Source organism: Protopterus annectens, chromosome 1.part1 (assembly GCF_019279795.1).
Source record: "Protopterus annectens isolate FY-2018-M chromosome 1.part1, PAN1.0, whole genome shotgun sequence".
Taxonomy (NCBI): domain Eukaryota; kingdom Metazoa; phylum Chordata; order Ceratodontiformes; family Protopteridae; genus Protopterus; species Protopterus annectens.
In genome coordinates, this window is record NC_056726.1 from 67,137,819 (window position 1) to 67,153,652 (window position 15,834).

Sequence of the window (15,834 nt, forward strand, 5' to 3'; positions counted from 1 at the left end):
CAGAGAGCAAGGACATTCTTCTACAGCATCTGGCGTTCGTAAAAAGATTGTTAAGTTGCCTAGGGTACACAGTAAACGAAAAGAAATCAAAACTAGTGCCCTCACAAGAGATAATATTCCTGGGTGCCAGCTTAAATACAATGGCCCAGATGGCTTATCTCATGCCAGGCAAACAAGAACAACTGACTCAGTATTTTCAATTGATGGCAACAAAGTCCCAACTCCCTACAAGAAAAAATCTGCAGGCCTTGGGATTCATGGCATCCTGCATACTACTAATTCCATATGCAAGACTGCATATGAGGAAATTACAATGGTACCTAAAAAGTGTTTGGTCTCAACATTCTCACAGCTTGGAGACAGTAATACCACTAATTCCCTGCCTACAACAGGAGTTTTGATGGTGGGCACAGGCATGTCACCTCAACAAGGGTCAGCCTTTCACTCTTCTTACAGCCAGGCAGACTTTAACAACAGTATTACGCCTGGGGAGCACACATGGCAGGAAAATGTATTCAGGGCAAATGGACCACAGACCAAATGCATCTGCACATCAATCAAAAAGAGATGTTGGCTGTACAAAATGCCTTTGCAGCTTTCAAGGATCTTCTGCATCCAGGACAATTACTACTAAAGACAGACAACACTATTGTAATGTGGTACATAAACAAACAAGGGGGCACTCATTCTTATCCCCTATGCAGACAAGCCATGACCTTGTGGAATACAGCTCTAACCTATCAAGTTCATCTGCAAGCACAATTCCTGCCAGGAAAGAGAAACACTCTGGCAGACGACTTAAGCAGAAACATCATGGATCCTCATGAGTGGAAATTAAATCCACAAGTCTTCAGCATGATAATGCAAAAATGGGGGTGCCCGGATATAGATCTTTTTGCCTCACCATTGAATTACCAACTACAAAAATTCTGCACAAGGACTTATCACACACAAGCATGGAAAGTGGATGCTCTTTCGTTCAGCTGGAAAAGCCTAAATGTTTATGCCTTCCCACCTCTGCCTCTCCTTACAAAGGTACTCCTAAAAGCCAGACAAGAAAAACCACAGATGATTCTGATTGCTCCAGACTGGCCAGGCCAGCATTGGTACCCAATCTTAAAGAACTTAGCTCAAGGCCCACCTTGGATTTTGCCTCAAATTCCACACCTTCTGACTCAGCAAAACAATCAGATACTGCAGTCAGCTCAAAACCTTAAACCTGGCTGCATGGCAGATTCATTAGCCAAACAGACAACGTATCTCTCTAAAGCTGTTATGGATGTCATTTTGGAGGCCAGGAGGCCTAGCACCAGGAAATCTTATTCAGAAAAGTGGAAGAGATTCTGTGCCTGGAACCAGACTCAAAACCTTGATCCTCTGATCCCTAACATTCCTCAGATCCGACAATACTTGACTGAGATGCTGGACAAGGGACTATCCTTCTCATCCATTAAGATTCACGCTTCTGCCATCTTGGCTCATTACAACACAGATTCTCCTATTTTCTCTTACCCATTGCTAAAGCAGTACCTCAGAGGGGCTAAAAACATAAGACCGCCCCGGAGAGCACCAACACCAACTTGGGACCTAAATTTTGTTTTGGAAAAGCTCACTTTGCCTCCTTTTGAACCAGCCAATTCAGCAGAGTTAAAATATATATCATGGAAAACTGCTCTGCTTCTGGCAATAACCTCAGCACGAAGAGTCTCAGAACTGCAGGCACTAATGGCAGTGGAGCCTTTTCTCATTTTCCACCAAGACAGGGTTTCTTTAAGAACAAACCCTACCTTTATGCCTAAGGTGGTATCCCGTGTGGCTCTTAACCAAACTATTCACTTGCCAACATTTTATCCAAATCCCCAGAATAAAGGGGAGAGACTTCTACATTCCTTGGACATACACAGGCAATTGCGCTTCTACTTGGACAAAACAAAAGCTTTCAGAAAATCTGAACAATTGTTTGTATCATATGCTGCAGGATCACAGGGAAAGGCTATTTCAAAGCAGACCATTTCAAAGTGGATAGGACACTGTATCCCGTTCTGCTACACACAACATGGGAAACCTGTACCTAGTAATATTAGACCACATTCCACCAGGGCAACTGCCACTTCTACTGCCTACCTTAGAGGAGTACCTACCAAAGATATCTTGGAAGCTGCAACTTGGAGTTCAGTGCACACCTTTACCAAGCATTTCCATTTGCCTCTTTATTCTAGATCCAGAGCTGGCTTTGCCACTGCAGTGCTGCAGGGCCTCATAGCCACACCAAATCCTCTACAGAGCCAGCCACCCAAACTCAGTTTGGGATTCTACCCAAGTGTAATGACTGCAGCAGTGAAACACGAACATAGTACAGTTTTGTACCTACCATAAATGTAGATGTTTGAGTGTCTTCACTGCTGCAGTCCAGGTTACCCACCTGTCAGCCCCTCTTTCTTATCTGGGACTAACCTATACTACCTATTTGGTTTATTTGCTGGTTACTGAAGGTTTTATTTTTACCTTTTTTGTATGTTTTATTAGCAATATGTATTGCCTACCATTTTTGGGGGCACCTGACATCCGGGGCAAGAAAAACTGAAGAAAATGGCGTTGGCTGCTTCTTATATACCCCTGGCGCACTGACGTCAGGGAAGAGGCGACAGCAACCAACGCCAGACCAAGACTTTGGAACTGAGGCCGACTGCGGGCACACCTGACAGCAGGATAACCCAAGTGTAATGACTGCAGCAGTGAAGACACTCGAACATCTACATTTATGGTAGGTACAAAACTGTACTTTCTCCCAGTTAATGTTTGGGTAATTGAAATCACCCAATATCAGGGTGTTTGGTAGGACCTTTATGTTTCCCATTGTTTCCAGGAATGCAGAGTGGGGGTCCTGGGACATGGTGGGTGATCTGTAGCAATCTATAATTTGAAAAGCAATTTTGCCTGTTGTAAGTTGCACGTGGATGATCTCTGAAGCATCGTGCTGTGCCACTAACCTGGAGGTGTGGGTATCCTTGATGAATATGGATACTCCCCCACCTTTTGTATTTCGGTCCGGGTTTAGTGGCCGAAATGTATGGTATGAGTTGTAGCCTGGTAGTGCTGGGGTACATTCTAGAGCCTTAAACCAGGTTTTTGTTACTGCACATATATCGATTTTCTCCATACTGAGGAGTGCCTCAAGTGCATGCATTTTGAGGTTTAGACTTCTGGCATTGAGTAGCATTACCCTCAGTTTTTTGTTACTTGTGCTATTTACGGTGATGGGTTTGTCTTTTGAGCCTTGCCTAAAAAAGGCACTATGGGGGTAGCAAGAGCCTTGGCCAGTATTCGAAAGCCTAAGGGTGACAGGTGCAAGCCGTCTCTAACGAAGCAGCGTGGCTTGTCGAGCATGTCATCCCAGGCTGACAGACACTGGATGCCCTTTGAATGACACCAGAATCTTAGCCAATTGTTGAAATTGATAATTTTTTCTCTATACTGTGGTATCATTCTTGGTGAGGGCAGGATGCTACTCAGGGTCAGGGTCATACCGGCCTGGGCTACATGATCAGAGAGCTCCTCCATATCTCTTTATCTCTCTCTAGTCCAGGGAGGTATGGCTCAGGTCATTCACAACAACATGGACAATGACAGAGTCATATTTGTACTTGTTCTGGAGTGACCTGAGTGCTTATGTTATGTGGCGGATCCTAGCACCCGGCAGGCAGCTAACAGTAACCTTCTCCTTATTCAGCCTAGTGAGTGGGACGTCGGTGTGCCTGACTATAGAGTAACCTATTACTAGTGTATTGGGTATGCTATTTTGCCTTAAGGGCTATGATTGTGTGGCACACTGGTTTTGTGAAGTATGTGTTTCATGGTTTGTGTTGGGGGGTGGAGGTTGCTTGGATGTCTGCTTTGGAGGTCTCTGTTGCTTTTGCAGATTTTTATTTAGAGCCTCTGAGTATGTTTTCATGTATTTATGTGTGTTTTTTTCCGATGCTGGTTTCATAGGTCTATGTGAGACTGGTGGTGTGATGCAAGTAATTCCCTTCTTCTCTTGACTGCCTGGCACAGTCTTGGGTTGAGAGAGCTTGGCTCCAGTTTGGCTGTATAATTGCATCTCTCGCATGTATTAGTGTTTGGTGGAAGGAGGAGAGGGTTGTCTGTGTACATGAGGCGATTGTAACATTGCCTTAAAATGCCCAGATTCACCAGTTGGACCGGAGAGTACACCTGAAACTGCCCTTTGGACATGCCTGGATAGGTACAGTGAACTGTTTTACTGACTGGCAGGTAAGGTTGAATAGAGAGCCTTGTCCTTTTCTACAGTATAGGGGGGTCTAGTGCTATGGTTTATTAGTGCTTGCTATGAGTTTTGAGCAAGTGCTGGGATGAGAAGTGAATGGCTTGAGTGTTTAAGTTGAAAGTTTGTCTAGTTCCAAGGGAAAAATTGAAGAGTAGACTTTGTGGAGCAGGGAACAGTTATACCCTAGCTAACCGGTGCTATGTTATGTCTTCCTATAGTCTGATTAATGCAGGTGAACAGTCAGTGTCCAGTTTTGCAGTGTCACTCTTTTCCCTAGAGACTCTAAAGTTCCTCTAGTGGCTCAGCAGGCACCACTGGCAACAATTTTGACTTTTGGAGAACTCAAAAAGAAATTGTACCTTATCTCTTTGAAGAATGTTGTAGCCTGCTTATCATCTCCTCAAACTACAGCCCCAAATTAGGATCTTGATCACAAGTCATTTTTTGAATCTATGTCCTTGCACACCAACCCAAAATATACCAACTCCAAAGTCACCACACCTTAGAGAAAATTAATTTTTGTTGTTGGGGTTAGTTTCTAATTTGAGATCCCTTTCTTGACCTTCTGGTTAGGACCTCATTATTTAAGAAGGTGTAATTTAAGGAGCCATTATTCTCCATCTGACATCCTATAGCTGCTGTCTGTAATGCTCTGCCCAGTGGCCAAATCCAAAGCCGCTAACCCTCCTATGGCTCATGCTATCACTCATCGTAACCTAAATGTTCTTTGCAGTGAATTAAGATGATCTTTAAGTCTTCCTTTTGGCACTGTTATAAAGATGCACATGCCTCTTGTCTGATCACTTCAGTCTGCTGCTCTTGACTGCAGTAGTCATGAAAAGGTTGTTTCACACATGCCAGTTATTCATGAATCAATACTTTTGAAAACTGCTAAATGAAATTTGCTTTTAAGCCATGGGATGTTCACTAAAAATGGCTTTGGGAGGTATGATTAATATAAATTGCCTTTTTGTCTGTTAAGAAGACAGTGGGAAGTAAATTAGCAGTTGTAAAACTTTTAAATAACTCATTCTAAATGTTGTAAAAAAATTGCACACTTAGAAGGCCGAATGTATAAACAATAAAATAAAAAGAAAAAACACACTCAGGTGTCTGAAATCACTCCTGTTATCCTGGCCTTAATGACATTATCTGCAGTCAAAGGAGAGCTAATAATTGCTGAGGGCTGTTTTTTGAAGTTTTTTAATTGTTCAGTGTTTTTTGTTTTTTGTGTGGTTGATGTATTTTTAACCTATTTACTTATTGCATGATGTACTACAATGAGTTTTTGCCTTATTGTTTTTATGGGATCTTTTCCCTTAAGTTCGGGAGGGGTATATATATTGGCACATTTTTTCAATTATATGTTGAGTAAAGTATTGCTGTTCTGGGGTCTGATGATGTCTTTTTGTGATGAAAATGCTTAACTTGTCAATGTTTGTGTGCAGCTAAACATTAAAGCTATTCGGGAGTGATTTCAGACACCCGAGCATGTTTTTTTCTTTTTCTTTTCATTCTAAATGTTGTTTAATTTTGCATGGATTTTAGCCAGTAATGATTTTCAGCTCATCTCTTACCTGTACTCCTTTATCATTATCCCATCTACGTGCTGCAAAATGTTTTAATATGAAAAAAGTCTGCTTCATCATTTTTGTCAGTGATGAAAGACAGGGAACTTAAAGTAAATACATTTCTAGAAGTGGTAAAAAGAAAAGATACATCAAAAATGAGTTACAGAGAGACTTTGAACAACACATCGGGCCATATTCCAAAAGAATTGCTCTCAGAGTAAGTTACTTACTCAGACATACTCTTTTGGAATCTACCCCTCTGGTATAAGCCTGTTTATATGTATTAATTTATTGACATTTGATTACCGGGAATGTCTATCTGGGTAGGAATACATTTTCAACAGATGCCCAGGGAGAAAAGCTCCAAACTACTACAAAAACATTTTAGAACAACAATTTTTAAAGTCTTCAAAAATAATTCAAAAATATCTACAGTTAAAATAGTTATACCAAATTAGACATAATGTGACGTTGGTTAAAAATAGGTACAACTTATATGAAAAATATTTAGAGAAATTTTAGCCAGTTAAGAGAACTAAAACGTAAGTTAGAATAATAAAAACAGGAATTGCAATATGAAGTGAGTTAAAAAAAGAACAAAAGAACAGGGTTTTGGCAAATTTAGATAGAGATTCAAGGGAGAGAAATTGACAGAAGTTAGGAAGTGAGTGAAAAAGGGAGAGTATGGAGGTATAAGGAATGAATAGGTAATTGATCATATTTAGGGATATAGTTTAACGTGGGATTGAACAAGAACAGAGACAAATTTGTCTAGAGCATTTTTCAGAAGGATGTTGAAGGACTGGATGGAGGATCTTGACCTGATGGATATAGGTAAGGAGTTCCAGACCTTAGCAACATAATAAAAGTACACACCATGCCCAGAAAATTTGATAGGTTTGTGGAAAGAGAGAAGTTTTTGGTCACTGGATCATAGTGACCCACTAGGAACATAGTTGTGCAGAATTATATTTAATGCTAGACAAGCAGATGGATGCTAGATAATTTTATAGGTGGTAAGAATCTGTCTATATATTAGTTGAAGGGGTATTCTAGCTAATTTAGGCTTTTTATTGCTATACAGTGATGGTTTCTACAAGGGACATTTGCTGTAGATTTAGTCACTTTATTATAGCAATGTTTCATAGATGATTTCATTATGTATAGATGGGCTTATACTGAAGTAAGCCACTTACACCGAGAATAAGTCTTTTTAAGATTCAGGGTAGACCTACAACAGAGTATGTCACTTACACTGAGAGCAAGTCTTTTGAAATCAGGCCCAGTGTATCTTTTTTAGCAAATTAAGACACTCATGGAAAGGCTACTGTTATAGGCTATAAACTGTCTTTCCTTCGTATTATGTTTGACTCTTTCTCTAGCTTTTACTTCTGATTTTCACTGTACCACACATCCATTAGACGTCCACCCTTCCACCCAGTCCATTCTATTCCCTGTGCTTTACAACATCAGATAACTAGTCTAGAGTATTTCCTAAGTGGACACTTGTACTCATGCAGTTAATTACATTGCTTGGCCTATGCATCTTTTTCACATCTACCTGCTATCCAGATGTGTTTCTGTGAATACAAGAAGAGTTCCAATGTTAGTTTCATTTCCAAAAAGGTCTGTATTTGATTCTCAAATGGGGTAATTGGTTAGGCTTAAAATGGCTCATATGAGCAGTTAGCCTAGTACTAATCTATGAACCTAGGAACACCCTCACAGATTTTGCCTACCGATTATTGTGATTTGATTATGAGTAATTTACTGAAAATGTTAGACAGTTGCAGTTCTTAATCAGGATTCCCTTAATCTCCTACAGGCAGACTTTGTTTCAGCTCATCACAACAACAAGATCTGCTGTTCAGTAATTTAAGTATGACCCTAAACCTGAGAAAGTGAGACTTGGACCCAGCAAGATAAACATGTTATATGTGCTATTCTAAGGCATTTCTCTCTCAGGACAAAGAAGATCACATGTTTTCTACTGGACTATCCTAGAAATCTTTTTTTTTTTTTTTTACCCAGCAAGACAGAATTCCAGACCTGGGGTTCATGTTGTCTGGTATTCTGAGGGTTCCATTTACCAGCCTCCACAATTGTCATGTTGCATGGTATTTCAGTCTTTGGTATCAGAATCAAAATGTTCAATATTTCCATTGGTGAATATCCAATTTTGAATAATTCCAAACTTGTTATTTCAGTAGATGCCTCTCTCAGTTTTTGATAGTAGGTGTAACTGGCCTGTCTTGAGAGTCTTACCAGCAAAACACAAAAATGCAGGAACATTCATTTTCAACTCAAATGGTGTTGTATTTCACCATGAAAGAAAATAATATTCAGTTAACTCCAAAATCATTTCAGACTCACAAGTGGGATTTCTAAGTTTAGTGAGGAAAGTTTGGGATTAGGTTTAATGAGTGAATGGGACTTAGGGTCAGGAAGCAAGTGGAATTTTTCTGGGGGTATAGGGATATAGTAGGTTCAAGCTGCTTGGCAACCTGGAACTTGTCATTATGAGCAAATGGCAATAATCATGTGAGTTACTAGCAAATGATACATAGGCACTTGTAGTACATCCTTTCACTATATTTAATTTTAATTTGTTTATATTTCTGATCACTTGTTTTATGGATGTATCCATACATTCTTATTCAATGAAATTCTTTATCTGTATGTTTAACATATAAGTTTATATATGTTTAACATAAGCTACAAAATAAATGATTTGTTAGTTAATGTTTATGTCACTGCAGCCTGAATAGACTCATGTTGTTGTGAGAGACAGTTCAAGCCAAGGTAGGGTCTATTTGCTTAAATGTCTTGCTGTTGGAAATGAGGCATTAGTGACAGTGCAAGAGTTACAACTTGTGGCAACATAGATCATCCTACTATTGAAAGATCTGTGGGTATGGTGAGTTCTACACATAGCTGTACCTTCATTCTGTGTTTCTTCCCTTAACATTATTCTGCCTATCCAATTGAAGCTATTCATACTTCTGTTATTACCTTACTATGGCAGGATTCTTTTATGTCACTACTGGAAGCAGCTAGGCCAATAATTAATTCAGTAACCCTGCCTTCTTTGTATCTGTTTTAAATGTTCCCATTTTTTTTCCAAAAAAGGGATATTCTGCCCTCCCTTACTTATATTCCAATTTTTCTGCTCCTTGCTGTTCAGTATAAACATGTATAATGTACTCGCAAGCAAAAAGTCAATGGCAGCTCTAGAAAAAATGATTGATATAAAGAAGTTGTTCATGTTAACCAGCATATGAACTGATAAGTCGTGGTCCAGTTTAATGTAATGCCATTATGAAATCATACCTCTCAACTTCTCAGCACAAGAAATCTGTACAAAGCCAAAAAAAAATGGCGAGACAAAAGTCCAAGACTAGGGAGAGGCTTTAAACTTATAAAGTTGTTAGAATCAATCACAGGATTTATGTTAGCATGCATTTTCTGAATGATATGTAACTCATATGTATGCAATTATTTGATGACTTCAGTCCTCAGTGATGTGCCAGAAAACCACACATTTTTTGAGGAAGAGACCAACAAATATAAGGCAAAAATCTAATCTGGACATTCTACAAAACCTTGGGCAGTTGAGAGGTATGAGATCCAAGCTTAGTGCAGTTAAGTTTGTTTTCCTTTATTTAGTGTGTTTGGTTATAGAAAGCCATGACCAAGGCAAAAATTCCATGGTTGCCCACTGCTCCTCTCTTATGTGTGTCAAACTCTTTTATGAACTCTCTCTTTGCCAAAAGCCAAGAGCAACAAGGTTTGTCCTTAATCATTTATGAGTTACAGCCTCTGGGGCTGTGATTGATTGCTCAATTGATTGATTGCACCCATTATGTATGCAAACATTTTTCAACTGGACTAATCTTTTTTTACCTGATTGTTTTATTTGTTGGAAGAAAAATAATGTAGCATTTTTTTTTTTTGCTGGGGGGCTACAAAGCACTCAGTTCTATTGATCTACTATGTATGTAGAAACTACTAAGCTTTAAAGTGTGTCTTAGATTTTGATGGGCTTACATTATCAGTTTTTGTTAGAAATCTATGCAAAACAAGCTATAAACAGGACAGCTTGTAGTCTGAAAAACATTTCTTAGTCCATTTCTCTTCTAGTATGTACTTTCTTTGGTAAATGCAATGGAACCACTAAAGTGTAAGCCACTGTCTCCTCATTAAAATACAGTTTCATACCTACTTTTTGGCCTTTGGCCTTATAAGAATATTCAGGATTTTTAAGTATTTATTTCTGCTTAACTGAAAACACTACTTGGATATTTGATTTCAGTTTCTTCCACTGAAGTCAGTGTTAAATTGCTGTTATACTAAACATTTTACCTTTTATGTCAATTATAAAGTCATTAAACATTTTATTTTCATGTCAGTTATAAAGTCATTTCCTGCCTACACTTGACTATCTCTGAGTGCATTCACTTTGAGGAATGCTTTATCTTGAAACTATAACCCCGGGATTCATGAAGTTTGGTGCAAGGACGGTTTTAGCCTTGCGCCGATCGTCCCCATTACAGATGGTGCAGCAGCACCATATGAATATTTATGAGGGTGCGCTGCTGCACCCTCGACGTGCGCAGGAAACGTGTGCGAGCACAGGGGGCATGTTCAAGTGCTCTACGGAGGCGGAAACATGCCCCCACAGTTGCACAACCTACTATGCTTACTATTAGAGCCTGCCTCTAATAGTAAGTAATTAATTCAGTGCCCGTTGATACTGAAATGTATGATAAGCATACAAGAGTGTCCACGAACACTGAAATAAAATCAAAGTAGTAAACACACAAGCACATAGCGGAATGGTGAGCCCCGTTCCTAGAACTTTCACAATTAGATTCCCCGTGTCCCTATTTTACATTTGTATTGCTTTAATATCGAAAGTGTAAGTGAAGCGCAGCATGTTTGTGTGTTGCTGCTTCTTGCTGAGTGTAGCTTACACAACATAACCATTCAAATAGAGAATAACATGCAGAATCAATGTTAATATCAATAGTATAGTGGTTAGAGCATCTGCCTAATGAACAGGCAATCATGGCTTGAGTCCAACTATAGCACATATCATTTTTCATGTGGAATGAATGTCATTTTGCTGTAAAACCTACATAATAACATGTAAATGTGAACTGGAGTACCGCATGAAATGTTTAACAAAATTTTCATTCAAGCAAAGTGGTACTGTCATAATGAATAAGGCACTAGTAAGCAGGTATAAGCACAAATAAGCAGTAGTAAACATATATAAGTACCAGTAAGCAAGTATGAGTATGCTTGCCCGGTGTAAGCAGTGCCCAGCATAGGAAATATAGGAAATGTATATAAGTATGTACAGATATATAATATATATATATATATATATATATATATATATATATATATATATATATATGAAGAATGAACGTCGTAACAATAAAGCATGCAAAAGGAATGAGAAGGGAATCAACAGCAACTCCAGTATTATATCAAGCTGGGAAGGAGTGAGCAAAGCACTGCTACTCACACCACAGGCAGGATACTACCACTGGGAGTAACATTGTCGATCTGCTAAGTCTACTTTACAAACAATCAGAGGGTAGTTCCTGGTGGGACTACCCAGAAATTGATAGGATGATTGAACCTCCGACCATTGCACAAGCAAGGGCAGGTATGTTCAAGGACTAAATGGTGCGAGAGCCTGATAATACATGGGTTGGTGAAAAAAACACCCTTGCAGGTCCAGCGCCTTTAAACTCCTGGATTCAAATAGGTGTGTACAAAGTTCTTTATAATCCACAGGTCAAATTGAGAAGTCTAGTGAGGTGAAGCCCCCTGGAGTGACTTAATGCCATCTGGGAACATATTTTTGGGTCTCACCATTTTTCATTATATTTGTGTTCACCGTTTATTGTTTATGTCAATGTTTATATTAACACTTGTGGGAATTTTTTTCCACTTTTATACTTATTTTTAACATATATTATAATTTTTCTTGTGGTTATTGACACATTTTATCATTTGTATTTATATATAATTATGGTGGCTTTAAGATTCAATATTTGGAGCATTATAGGTTTACCAGCATTGATGGCAGGTATGAGTAGTAGATACCAAATTGTTGAATATTTTGGCCGCTTCTTAGTTAAAAATTTCAAAGTGTAATTATGTGCTTTTTAAAGCGGAGCTGCTAGGGGGTGCATCTGAGTTGAGTAGTGATGTATTTATAGTGAGACAAATGTGTGGTGCAGTTTGTTTTCTGAGGAAGTTGGTGCAGAGCGCCGACAAAAAGCTTGTTTTTAAGCTTAATAAAATTTCAATTTGGGTTTTTTCGTTTATTGGCGTTCTTGTTTACAACATAACCTGTGGATTATAAAGAACTTTGTACACATCTATCTGAATCCAGGAGTTTAAAGGCACTGGACCTGCAAGGGTGGTTTTTTCACCAGTTTGTTTTTTGTTTTTTGAATTTTTAGAAGGTTTATGTCTTCCACCATGCAGGAAGCCAGTGGCACTTCAGACTTAGGCGACTTAACTATACTTATTAACCTCCTAACTGAGAAAGTCGATCATCTTTCACAGCGAATTGATGGGCTTTCACAAAGCGGTTTTTTGAGTCCAACGGTGTGCCCCTCCAGTGGATTATCGACAGAATCTCCAGCCTTGTTATCGGCTAGTGGAACCGGAACTGACTCGAGAGTTGTTACCATCGACAACAAGGCTTCACATAATACCGATAGCAGCGGTAAGCCTAAGGGCATTTTGGAAGGCCATACAAGTTCAGGTGAGAAAATTGGTGCCTCTCCAGCTATTCTCTGTGAAACTGAGGCACCGAGGAGCGGCTATGTTGAATTAAACTTGAACAATTGGCTTCAGTTTTCCTACTGGGGAAGACATCGGTAATATTGATATTCAAACTGAAGGATTGTCCGATTTACCTACTAAGCGCAACAATTTCGACCAAAAATTACTGAGGTTAAGGAAGCTACAACTTGAGGTATCCTACTTTGGGGAATGTCGACGTGTGAAGATTGTTTCGAAGGGGCTTCGCTCGTGGCAATACCCTACACTTTTGGAAGATGGGTCGAAATGCCACCTTGACCTCTTGGCACTTTTTGATAGACATGGGAATGAATTGATCAACTTGATCTGCGCCCACTATCAGGAAGTTATTAATCAACTAACCATGGAACTTTCCAACTTAGATGAGGAAATTAAATCCGACACTCATTTTTTCAGATATCATTATGAATACGAAAGAGTCTTCACCAGTATCAGCCAACACATTTCTAAGACCACTATAACTAAAGTAAAGAAACTGCAGAGGGACATAAAAGCCTATAAAGAGGGGGTAGCCTACCCCAAACCCCCTAAATCTCAAGGGAATTTTCTTGGGAATAGCAGAACCACCATGGGGTTGCTATCTGGCCCCGAGACCAATGGCCAACCGATGCACCCCCGTGAACCAGAGAATGGATCCCTATTGAGGCAAACAAACCAGAGAATTTCAACGGAATGTGTTATGAGTATCGGGCCGGGCGTGGGCCAGGAAGAGCTGACTCTTGACAACTATGACGAAAATTTTCAAGTCTGAGCCTCATCCCCCTAGCCACAGTCGGGTTGGATGATGGGGAACAAATACAAAACCAGGAGGAACTGAGAGACCATGGACTAGTTATTCCTTCAGTACCCCCAACGCAACCTTTCGAAATACTCTACAACACGGGTAAAGACTTCAAGATTTACAATTTTTCACAGTTTGTTTTTTCCCAACCTTTGGTGGATGTTTTGGCTAAAGGATTAACTTTTGTACTCTCCTGTAGAGCTGGTGTTGGGAGGACTATATTGGACCTGAAACTTTTTGTGAGAAAGTTGAAACTGTCACTGTTGTTGGGTGATTCCCAAAAACACAAGAACCCTTACCACATACCAAGTACTTATAATCCACCATTACTCTCAGCTGTCGGAATTTTTGAACAATTGTGTGATCTTGACATCTGCCACCTCCTCAATTCAAGGCGCCAGGCTCATTTTAATATCACTGAGAAGGAGACGGCCTTGTTAGAGGCACTCAGGTTTGCATCAGTTAGACTTATGCAACCCGATAAGGGAGGGGGATTGGTGGCTATGGATATGAATGACTACAATGACAGGATGTTGGCTATTTTATCTTATGATACTTACCAGGAGGTTTCTAAGAATGAATTGAATCTTAGCTTGTGCCACATCCGGTCATATTTTGAGGAGATGTTCATCAATGGCGTTATGGATGTGGATGTATACAATTTCGTTTCTGTGGTATCACCTAAAATTCCAGTCTTGTTTGGGAACCCCAAGATACACAAGAACAGCTATGATCCACCTATGCGGCAAATGGTCAGTGCCAGAGGAAGCATCACTTATACAGCAGCCAAAGTGGTGGATGAGATTCTCAAGAAGTATGTGGACAGAGTCCAATACATTTCGAGAGATTCTTGGGCATTTTTGGAAAAAGTGGGTTCTGTTCCATTTAACGCTGATTGTATTCTCTTGACCATTGATGTTGTTGACCTGTATTCATCTATCCCCCATTTGGCGGTGGTTGAGTGGATCCAATTGGAAATGGTTTTTCACCATACTCCTGCAGAAGAAGTTACGATGGTCAGTGAACTGTTGGAGGTTATTCTTACCAGCAACTTTTTTACATTTAATCACCAGTGGTTCCACCAATTGATTGGGGTCCCTATGGGATCGCCCTGTGGAGCCAGTGTGGCCAATTTAGTCATGGCCCACTGGGAGAGGTCTTTATCTAATTATTTGGTCCAAGAGAAACTAGCGTTATACACTAGATTCTTGGATGACATTTTTGTCATCTTCAATGGTACTCTAGATGATGTTAATAACTTGGTGTCGTTTTTTAACGGCTCCACAGAATTTTTGAAATTCACATCTGAGTTCGTCATTGACAAGATTACCTACTTGGACGTGGAACTAGAGAAAGATAGAAGCCTTAATCGCTTCGTGGCCAGCATACATCGGAAGCCGACCTTCTCGAATTCTTATTTACATTTTGACAGCGAACACCCATTACATCAAAAGAGGGCTATTGTGAAAGGCCAATTTGTTCGAGCAGCCCGCATGACATCAGAAGATAAGAAATTTCATGAGGAGTGCAGGTTCATCTTTGGCATGTTCGTCAGCAGAGGGTACCCCGCTGATTTTGTCACAGAATTGAGTTTGAAAGTGCAGGGGAAGAGGACCAATGGCCACTTCCACCCCATTTTGGGGAATATGGAGGATGGGTCTTTAGGTTTACCTCGCCTCGTCAGTGAGTCTGATACTTTCAATTGTACTTTTGTAATTTCATTCAACGTGGATGCAATGGACATTGTGTCCATTATAAAGAAAAATTGGCGCTTATTAACCACCGAGTCAATAGGAGGATTTGGACAATTATCACCCCCTAAGGTTACTTTCAGGAGGGGCCTTAACATCAAAAACATCCTGGAGTCCAAAGTTGCTGGTGCCTCCCCCAGATCTTGGATGTTCAAATGTAACATGTGCAGGTACTGCAGATACATAAAAAGTTCAGCTTTTTCCATCAGGGACAAGAAGTATCTCATACAAGGAAGATTCAATTGTGCCAGCAATCGGGTGGTATATTTAGCCCAGTGTTTGGTCTGTCCAGGTTTTTACATCGGCAAGACTGATAGGAAACTACAGGAATGGGTATACGAGCACTTTTATGCCATCAGGAAGGGGAAGGTCGACAACACTCTGGCCAAACATATATTAGATAACCCAGGCCACGAATTTTCGTTTACAGTGATCGATCAGCTAAACCAAGAGTTTACGGGGGGACCCAATTCTTTAAGACTAGAATGCAAGGAGTTGATGTGGCAACTTAAGTTGGAAGCTTACCATTTACCTGGACTTAACAGTATGCTTTCCATCAGTTGCTTCCTCAAATTGAGAAGTCTAGTGAGGTGAAGC